We start from the raw sequence: 10,554 nt of genomic DNA on the forward strand, positions 1-10,554 counted from the left end.
AGAAGTTTAATACATGGTTTAGCATTCCTCTGCACACTCTTGAATACTGTTTTGCCTACTTGCACTATTGCATAATTATCACTGCTGCACTTTATACTTATTTTTAATATATATATATATAAATATATATAGTATATGTATATATATATATTTTCATAGGATATGTTACTTCTATTCAACTGCAATATCACTACTTTGTTGTAAGACGTATGCAACGGAATTTCGTTTTGTATGCACCATGTGCAGACAAGATGACAATAAAGTTTGTCTAAGTCTAAGTCTAAGTCATGTCAGGTCAGCTGTCTGGAGAGAGAGAGAAGTCAGGACCTGCGGGCGGAGCACCACCGTGCCACCGCCGCCATGACGGAACTCAAAAGCAAACTCCATGAGGAGAAGCAGAAAGAGTTAGCCATTACCAGGGAGACATTACTGCGGCAGCATGAAATGGAGCTGATGAGAGTGATCAAAATCAAAGATGGAGAGATCCAGCGACTGAATGCCTTGGTCCTCAGCCTGAGGGACGGCTCCATGGACAAGGTGATCCGCTCTATCCGTGTCTGACTATCCGCACGCCACGTCGGGCTTCGATGCGGCCGCTACCGTATTGTGTAGCTTGTCCCCAGTAAGCGTCGCGGCGCTCCGTTGCGGTCTCAACGGCCCGGTGTGGCGCAATGTCTGCTCAGGTGAGGAGGGGGGGTGCTTTGCTGGCGGAGGTGGAGGAGACGCGGCGGTGTCGGGAGACCGAGCGGTGTCGCCTCCACCAGGAGCGCGGAAGAAGCCCTGGCAGCGGCCCAGCAGGCCTGGCAGTCCCGAGCGGCCGAGCTCCGATCGGCTCATCACCAGCATCGGGAGGAGCTGAGCCGAACCAAGAGAGACTGCGAGAGGGAGATCCGCCGACTGGTAGGACTGATCAGATGCGCGGTGCGTGGCTATGTTCCCAATTTCGTTGTATACCTGCAGTGCAATGACACCTAAGGCATTCTATTCTATTCTATTTCACAAGAAGAAAATGTCCGGTTGCTCGCTTCGCTTTTGTCACAGCAAAGGTGTTCTAGTCGATTCAAGAAAAAAATTGGCCGGTTGCTCTCTTTGTTTTTGTCACAATTCTGGCAAATGAGTTTGCCCGCCTGCCTGAGCGCTCCCCGTTTGTACATCCAGACGGATGAGATCAAGCTGAAAGACAGAGCGGTTAGTGTTTTGGATGAAGCCCTGGGGCCGGCCACGTCCACCGCCTTCAGCTGCAGACTCAGGCTGCCGAGCAGCAGATCGCTGCCCTGAGGGATTCCCAAAGGGCGGGCCTAAACTACCCTGGAAGTGGGGTCAACGCCGCTACTAGCAATCCTCTTCATTGCGTAAGCCACCTCATCACACACTTGCAGTACGCATGACTTAGTTCGTTGCTGGAGGAAGGTAGCACAAAAACAGTTTTGAACTTTGAACGAGTGCTTGTGTGTGTGTGTTGCGGGGCGTTTTCAGTCTCAGGAGGATCGGGACACGCGACGGTTTCATCTGAAAATCGCTGAGCTCAGCGCAGTCATCAGGAAACTGGAGGATCGAAACGCCCTGCTTTCTGAAGAGCGCAATGAACTGGTAATTTATTGACGGCACGCTTGAAGGTTTGCGCTACGTTTGATGCGCGCCATCCAGCGAGGCACCCATTGCGCTTGCTTATTAGTTGAGCGGCGCGGCGAGTCGGTTGCCTGGTAGATGTCTTTTATTGGGAGCCAAAGCCACGATTCCGTTCAAACCGATGCAAAAGGAATGGATACGTTCTGGCCCGCGTGTTGTGCGTCTTTCACATCCCGCACTTCATGCTTGCAGCTAAAGCGACTGAGAGAAACAGAAAGCCAGTTTCTGCCACTCCTGTACAAAAACAAACGCCTGAGCAGGAAGAATGAAGAACTCTCGCTGGTGCTGTGCCGCCTTGAAAACAAAGTGCGCTTTGTCACCCAGGAGAACGAGGAGATGGCAAGCTTGGTAAGTCGACGCGGACAACGGCGGCGTGCCAACAGAGTCCACTGCATTTGTGTTCCACAGAGAAGGCCTAGTTCGCTCAATGACCTGGACCGCGGTTGCGGCCAGCAGGACGGTGAAATGGAGTTCCTTCAAGTTGTGGAGCAGCGGCACATCATCGACGACTTGTCCAAGGTCTTCAGGCAGGCGACTCGGTGCACGTACGGCAGCGCCGCGCTCGCTCGCTGTCGCCAGGAAACCTTTTCCGTCCAAAGCTTGGCCGGCGGCCGCCATCCAAAAAATTGGCCCCTTAAATTCCGACCTTTCAAGCAGGAGCATTGTGCGCACGCGTTTGAACACGCTTTAGACTTGTTTTGCCGTTTTCAGCAGCTCAAAGCTCCCGTTTTGTCAGCGCCTTTGCCACTCGCTGTGCGCTGAAAACGACGGACTTGCCCGGCTGCTCAGCCCGTCAACCATGAGCCGCGAGCGCGACGTCATTGTCCGTAGGCAGCTAGTGGCAAAATGCACCCTGTTAGAGTTGCGCTCGCTCCAACTTATTTTGCAAGAACCACACGGGAGACAAGTAAGTTCTTTTGGACACCTGCAGGTGGAGAGTCCATCCGTTGTACGAATGAAGTCTGACTCTCGGCTCCTGCACGAGCATTTTAATTAAGAGAAACAGGGTGGGTGTAAGAGTGGATTGAATAGAGGAAGCCCTTGACCTCTAGTCAAAACATAGCAAGGGGTGTTTTACGACTTTGTGTAGGAAGGGATAAGCGATAGGGATAAATAAGGGATAAATAATATTATTTATTACAGGTTGCAGTCAAAGTCAAAGCAACATAATGATACGATAAAGATAATCTGGAAAACCCTGACACACCCTGTAGTTGTCACTTTTGGAAAAGACGAGCGTCCCTCCAATCATCGCCGGTGACGTGTTTTTCAGGCTCTGGAGACAAGAGCTCATGTCAGAAATGTCATTGTGAGTCGCGTTTGTTTCTGCGCCGGAGCCGTTCGTTCCCTTTGCATCCAAAGAATCTCAAAGGCGGATTATTTGTGTCGACAGGAGAGAGATTTGCTGCTACGATACCGACGTCCAGAATCTCTGAGGAGGAACAAAGCGTGAGGTCCTGCAAGGTGAGTCTGTTTGTTTGCGGCTGCTTGGTGTTGCGCAAGATGAAATGGCCTTTTTCTCGCTATCGTTCCTCTCGTCGATTCATCGTGAGGTGTCGCTTCAGTTTGTTCAGAGAGATGTTTGCTTCCGCGCCCGCAGGTCATCGAAACATTTTACGGCTACGACGAAGACGTGTTGGTGGACTCGGACGGATCGTCCTTGTCTTTTCACACCGACAGAACCCCCGACACGGAACCCGAAGAGGTAGCCCGCCATTTCTGCCAGCGTATTGGCACCAAACATTCCTCTTCAGCCTGGAATCGGACTCGTCTTTGCGTCGCGGGTGCTTTGTCGCCGGTCTGACTGATTCTGGTACTAGTGCTGTGTTGCATTGGTGTGTGCATGAAGAGGCGGAGCTTCGCTACCGCCAGCTGACGCAAGAATATCAAGCGCTGCAACGAGCCTACGCTCTGCTAGCCCAGACCAGCGAAGGGGACTACGACGCCGAGAAGGAGATCAAGGTGGCGCCCCTTTCCGCAACCCCCGGCCGGGTCGCAGCCTCCCCGTTCTCACCCAGCCTCGGGTGTTCTCTGGTCTGAAAGGAGGAGGAGGAGCCTCCCTCCTCCTCCTTTCAGACCAGAGAAAAGCTGATGGTAGAAATGGGTCACTATCAAAGCAGAGTAGCAGATCTGGAGTCAGCGCTGAAGCAACAAGGACAGGTAAGCTCATCAATGAGCACACCTTTTTCTCAGACAAAATAGCTACATTCTTCAGTCACTCATTCGTCTGGCATTACTGGACCAACCCCCCCCCCCCCCCCCCCCGAACGTGGCTGGGAAAATGCGGAGAAAAGCAAATGTCATTTTCCAGTCAACCAAAGAATTTGTGGATGAAAATGACACAACATTCCAAAGCTGTCCACGCGTTTGTCTCTTCTAGAATGTCAAGTGGGTGGAGGAGAAGCAGCTGCTGCGTCAGAGCAATCAGCAGTTGGCCGAAAAGGTGACGGAAAGAAAGGCGCTGGGCGGAGTCGCTTGGCGTCACACCCGTCGGGAAGCCCCGCAGATGAGGTCTGACTGTCTTTTCAGGTCAGGCGGATGGAGGCGGAAGAAGCGCGTCTGAAAGAGCACATCCAGGATATCCGAGACCAAAACGAACTGCTTGAGTTCCGCATCCTGGAGCTGGAGGTGGGAAGACTCGCACAAGCGTGTTGAGGCCAGAGATGTGACGGACGGACGGACGGACGGACGGACGGACGGACGGATGCATGCCTCTGCCTTTCAGGAGAGGGAGTGGCGCTCCCCCGTCTTGAAGTTTCTGCAAGTCCGTTTCCCAGACGGCCTCAGCCCTTTGCAGATCTACTGCGAGGCCGAGGGCGTGAGCGTACGTAAGGCGTCCCTCGCAACCCTAACCTTAACCCGAGGTCCCAGAACACCTTACATTGCTCCTTGCGCCTTTCCCCCGGACATCGTCATCAGTGATCTGATGAAGAAGCTGGACATCCTGGGCTATAACGCCGTAAGTGTATGTCGAACTCCTTATGTTCGCACTCCACGAGACTCGGCGGCTCAAATGTGACTTTTGGAAGGCTTTGCGCTGAAAGAAGCTTGTTGACGCTGTGCCTTTGGGCTCTTGCAGAATCTCACCAACGAGGAGCAGGTGGTCGTGATTCACGCCAGGACCCTTCTCACCCTAGCCGAGAAGGTAACGCGCACGTCCACGCACGCTCTCGCATTCTGCTTATGTGACAGCAGCCTTTCCTCAGTGGTTAGAATACATCAAAGTGACCAAGTCAGCACTTCAACAGAAGATGTTGGACATTGAAAGTGAGAAGGTAGACAGACACGCGACATCAGCCAAGGGGAACTCCGGCAATGTGCCCCAACAATTCTGACCTTGAGCTGTGCTAGGATATGTTCTGCAAGCAGAAGGGCTACCTGGATGAAGAGTTGGACTTCAGGAAGTGTTCCATGGACCAGGCTCATAAGGTAAGCCGCCCTCAAATCTCCCGCCGGACCACTGATGGACGAGGATTGCGGCCCAGAGGATCCTGGAGCTGGAGGCCATGTTGTACGAGGCGCTACCGCAGCGGGACTGCCCCGCCACGGACGGCGAAAAAGCCAGCCACGCTGGCGTGAATGACGTGCTGACGGCGGATCAGAGAGAAGAGCTTAGGAGCGCCGTGGACCAATGGAAGCGAGCCCTGATGTGCGAGTTGAGGGAGCGCGACGCTTGCATCCTCCAAGAGAGAATGGATCTGCTGCACAGCGCGCAACAGGTAAGGGCCCAAAGCCAGCCCGGCACTTACTTGCACGCTTACTGGCTTTTGAATGCCACTTTCCATTTGTCCGTCCTAGAGGAACAAAGAGCTGAAAGAATTCATCGAAGCTCAGAAGAGACAAATCAAACAATTGGAGGAGAAGTTTCTGTTTCTCTTTCTATTCTTCTCCTTGGCCTTCATTCTGTGGCCCTAACACCAGCTGGTGAGTGAGCTCCAGCGGCACCGCACTCGACACCTCCGATACACTGCCAGCCGGTCTCAGACGTTGGCAGACGCTCCGATGCCAACGTATACCCCCCGCCACGGTGACAGAGGCACCGCGTCACACCGGCGCTCATCCAATCAGAAGGCAGGAAAAGCAAATTCACATGCAGGGCACTTTTGAACCAGAAGAGAGCGCCACAAAAAACGGTTGTTGCCCCAAACGCGCACTAAAAAGGGTCAGAATAACAAGAGTCCCACTGGCCAGCCGGGGCCACCCGTCCAGCTGTTTCTTCAGGGGGGAAAAAAATTGGAGTCACCGGTGAGTACATTTTGCATTTAGCTCTGCTTTTCTGCTTCTGTCTTCAAGTGTGTGGCATCCTGCGATCAAAGATTCAGCCAACCCCAAAGCGGTTGACCTCAACGTCCCACCACCATGCCTACCAGAGCAGGTGACGTGATGCTTTGGACATCCTTCCGTCTCAGATGCCCAAAAGTACTCTTTGCCACATCTGCGGCAATACGGTGTCTTTTCAAAGGTGCAAATAAATCCAGCGTGGGCGGAACACGCACGTCTTCGGTTTTTCCCGCTTTGTTTGTGTGACAGCTGTTGTGAAAATTTTATACAAATAAAGTTGTATAGTACAGGTTTGGCCAAGCCGCAACTCCCGAACCGCATGCGGCTCTTTTATGTTCATATCAACATTTGTGTGTGTGTGTGTGTGGGGGGGGGGGGGGGGGGGTTGTGCGTGTTGGCTTCACTTGAGTTCAATTTGGTATTTTGGTCAAAAGCGCATGTGGTGAAATTCCACAAAGTAGGATGGGCAAACACATTTCTTTAAACTATGAGTGTCAATTGGGCTCTCGAAATGGCAGGGAAAAGATGCACAGCAAAACGAAAATACGTAGATGAACACAGGACGTTTTAATCAGAGTGGGAAAGTTTCTATTTTTTGTTGAACGTGATGGCAAACCATTCTGCCTGATATGTCAGACCTCAGCGCATTTCAAAGATTCAAATCTTCAGCGCCATGCACTTAAGCTCACTCCATGCTAACATTGATCAGGCGTCGAACCCGCAACATCATGCTTAAGAGGTGGCCATGCTAACCAGTGCGCCATTATGTCAACGCATAATAACTGTAAGTCTACTGATCAAAACAGCGGTTACTACATGACGTCGCTACGTCGTGGTCACGTGACGCAGACAAGCCGTCAATGGACGTGGGCAGAGTTAACTTGTTTAAAAGGGAGTGGGCAGAAGAAATATTTAATTTATTTAAATCTATTTTGAGTGCACACCATTATGCCAATGCATAACAACTGTAAATCTACTAAACAAAACAGCGGTTGCTATATGACGTCTGCCACGTCGTGGTCACGTGACGCGGACGTGACGTCGACGCCTACTTTACATCCCACCGATCACAGGACCCCTCGGCTGCATAACCGTGCCCCCTTCCCAACCAATCGGATTTGCTATACGCGAAAACGACGCCAATGGAAAGAGCTTCCGCCCAAATTTAAATCCGTGGGCGTGGCTCGCAGCAGGAAGTAGGAAAATGGCGGCGATGTTGACAAAGACACAGCGGATGGTAACATACGACTAACAAGAGAAATATTTTTATTTTCTGCTTGCAACTGGACCGTCCAGAGCGTACACGGTAAGTACAACTCATCGTTTTTAAAAAGAAGTACTTTTGTACTGACCTGAAAAGCGAGTGAGCGTGGCGTTTGTGGGGGACGTCGAATTTCGACGATTCTTTCTGGTCAACGGTTGTACATGATTGTGTTGATTAAAAAAGAAAACTATGTAACTCTACTTTTAACTGCCGTTTCAGATAGATTTGGAATTGCATCACATCCAATTTTGCCTGGGAACAAACAGATTAAATAAATCTTAGTTTTGAATAAGCCACTCCTTCTCAAACAAGTAAACTCTGCCCATTTTGCGCAGTAGATGTTCTGTTAATATCTAGTATTTATACAAAGTCATAATTTAAATTGCTTTCAACCTTCATTCATCGGTTCAACCAACATTACTCGCTCTTATTACCAACTTGTATTGATTTAACTAAGCGTTTAATACTTCCTATCAGGTCTCAAATCGAGATTTGGCAAAATACAATTTCAGCAAATCCAATTTTGCCAGGGAACAAAAATAGATTAAATAAACTAAATAAGTCCTCTTCCCATTAAATAAATCAGAAAAGTCTGTCTTGTAACCAGTCCTCTTCAAACAAGTAAAGTCTGCCCATTTTGTGCCGTAGATTTTGTGTCTATGCCTAGTATTTAAACAAAATCATAATTTAAACGACTTCTTTCCTTCATTCACTTTGGAAATTTGGAATTGCAGCAAATCGAATTTTGCCAGGGAACAAAAATAGATCAATTAAACTAAATAAGTTTTCTTCCCATTAAATGAATTTAAAAAGTCTGTCTTGTAACCAGTCCTTTTCAAACAAGTAAAGTCTGCCCATTTTGTGCCGTCGATTTTGTGTTTATGCCTAGTATTTATACAAAATCATAATTTAAAGGACTTCATTCCTTCATTCACTTTGGAAATTTGGAATTGCAGCACATCAAATTTTGCCTGGGAAGAAAAGTAGATTAAATAAATTTAATAAGTCTTACTACTTCCCATTAAATAAATTAAATACGTCTTACTTGTTTCCACTCCTTTTCAAAACAGTAGTTTAAAACGAGGGCCCTTCACTCAATCTTTAACCTCAACCCCGCACGTTGTGTTGTATCTGTGAATCTTGGTTGTGGCCAAATGATAGTTTTCTTTCATTCGTTTAGGTTCCAAGAAAACTTGATGTAACTCTACTTTTAACTGCCGTTTCAGATAAGCGGGTATTACGTCGCAGTCATGTGCCGCGGATATGACGTAATTGCCCGAACCTCCGCATAATTCAAATCTGTTGGCGCGATGGCCGTGAGCCGCTGAGCAGCGACGATTATCAACAGAAATATCTTTATTTTCTGCTTGCAACTGGACCGTCTAGAGCGTACACGGTAAGTAACACTCATTGTGTTTAAGGAGATTTACGTTTGTAATAGCAGAAGTGTAGCCGCGTTGCGTTGTACGTGTGAAAATTGGTCGAGGCGAATTGTTAATGTTTAATTTCATTCCTTTAGGTTCCACGGTGTTTGTTGGCTGCAAGTTTTCCACTGCAAGAAGAGGCTCGTATCATTGACCAGGAGCGAGCTACAATGGTGAGTAGCCATAACATTTATGTTAAACACTTCCTATTTCATGTCTAACAGTACTTGATTTAACAAATAACCATAAATAAATACAGTGTGGGCACTGAAGTTAACATATGTGATTATACTGCCTAATCTGTCACAGAGTAGATTGTTGCAAAGTAATATAAGATCCAAAGTTGTAATTCAGAATAGTTTTCAAAAGAAGGCCATTAGAATTATATACAAGTATGATTACCCTTAACATAACAACAAGCTATTAATTAAATCACAAATTCTTCAATTCAAAGATTTGGTAGATTATCAGACAAATAATGTCTAACAGTAATTGATTTAACACATCACGATAAGTAGATTGAGTGTGGGCACTCTCAAGTTAACATATATGATTATACTGCCTAATCTGTTACAGAGTATGTTGTTGCCAAGTAATGTAGAATAGATCCAAAGTAGTAATCCAGAATAGTTTTGAAGAGGCCATTAGAATAATAAACAAATCTGATTACCTTGAACATAATAACAAGCTAAGTGTTTAATATGTCCTATGAAGTCAAAATTGGGCACCATCATGTGGTGAAATTTGGAATTGCATCACATCCAATTTTGCCTGGGAACAAACAGATTAAATAAATCTTAGTTTTGAATAAGCCACTCCTTCTCAAACAAGTAAACTCTGCCCATTTCGCGCAGTAGATGTTCTGTTAATATCTAGTATTTATACAAAGTCATAATTTAAATTGCTTTCAACCTTCATTCATCGGTTCAACCAACATTACTCGCTCTTATTACCAACTTGTATTGATTTAACTAAGCGTTTAATACTTCCTATCAGGTCTCAAGTCAAGATTTGGCAAAATACAATTTTTTTTGTGCCGTCGATTTTGTGTTTATGCCTAGTATTTATACAAAATCATAATTTAAAGGACTTCATTCCTTCATTCACTTTGGAAATTTGGAATTGCAGCACATCAAATTTTGCCTGGGAAGAAAAGTAGATTAAATAAATTTAATAAGTCTTACTACTTCCCATTAAATAAATTAAATACGTCTTACTTGTTTCCACTCCTTTTCAAAACAGTAGTTTAAAACGAGGGCCCTTCACTCAATCTTTAACCTCAACCCCGCACGTTGTGTTGTATCTGTGAATCTTGGTTGTGGCCAAATGATAGTTTTCTTTCATTCGTTTAGGTTCCAAGAAAACTTGATGTAACTCTACTTTTAACTGCCGTTTCAGATAAGCGGGTATTACGTCGCAGTCATGTGCCGCGGATATGACGTAATTGCCCGAACCTCCGCCAAAATTCAAATCTGTTGGCGCGATGGCCGTGAGCCGCTGAGCAGCGACGATTATCAACAGAAATATCTTTATTTTCTGCTTGCAACTGGACCGTCTAGAGCGTACACGGTAAGTAACACTCATTGTGTTTAAGGAGATTTACGTTTGTAATAGCAGAAGTGTAGCCGCGTTGCGTTGTACGTGTGAAAATTGGTCGAGGCGAAATGTTAATGTTTAATTTCATTCCTTTAGGTTCCACGGTGTTTGTTGGCTGCAAGTTTTCCACTGCAAGAAGAGGCTCGTATCATTGACCAGGAGCGAGCTACAATGGTGAGTAGCCATAACATTTATGTTAAACACTTCCTATTTCATGTCTAACAGTACTTGATTTAACAAATAACCATAAATAAATACAGTGTGGGCACTGAAGTTAACATATGTGATTATACTGCCTAATCTGTCACAGAGTAGATTGTTGCAAAGTAATATAAGATCCAAAGTTGTAATTCAGAATAG

General features: G+C 46.9%; 2 long non-coding RNA genes across 3 annotated transcripts; both read left to right on the forward strand.

Annotated features, from left to right (window-relative positions):
• Window positions 1-1,923: 1,923 nt before the first annotated feature.
• LOC148378091 (uncharacterized) lies at window positions 1,924-3,629 on the forward strand. 2 transcript variants are annotated; one of them, XR_015856174.1, is made up of 4 exons: window positions 1,924-1,977; window positions 3,023-3,093; window positions 3,230-3,334; window positions 3,479-3,629. It is a non-coding gene; the product is annotated as an uncharacterized LOC148378091 (long non-coding RNA). The 2 variants fall into 2 exon arrangements; XR_015856173.1 differs by lacking the exon at window positions 1,924-1,977 and having other exon boundaries at window positions 2,742-3,093.
• Window positions 3,630-4,362: 733 nt separating this feature from the next.
• LOC148378092 (uncharacterized) lies at window positions 4,363-4,963 on the forward strand. The gene is made up of 3 exons (XR_015856176.1): window positions 4,363-4,588; window positions 4,709-4,774; window positions 4,836-4,963. It is a non-coding gene; the product is annotated as an uncharacterized LOC148378092 (long non-coding RNA).
• Window positions 4,964-10,554: the final 5,591 nt, after the last annotated feature.

This window comes from Syngnathus floridae, unplaced genomic scaffold, assembly GCF_059516105.1.
Source record: "Syngnathus floridae isolate MCC-2025c unplaced genomic scaffold, RoL_Sflo_1.0 HiC_scaffold_65, whole genome shotgun sequence".
Classification (NCBI taxonomy): domain Eukaryota; kingdom Metazoa; phylum Chordata; class Actinopteri; order Syngnathiformes; family Syngnathidae; genus Syngnathus; species Syngnathus floridae.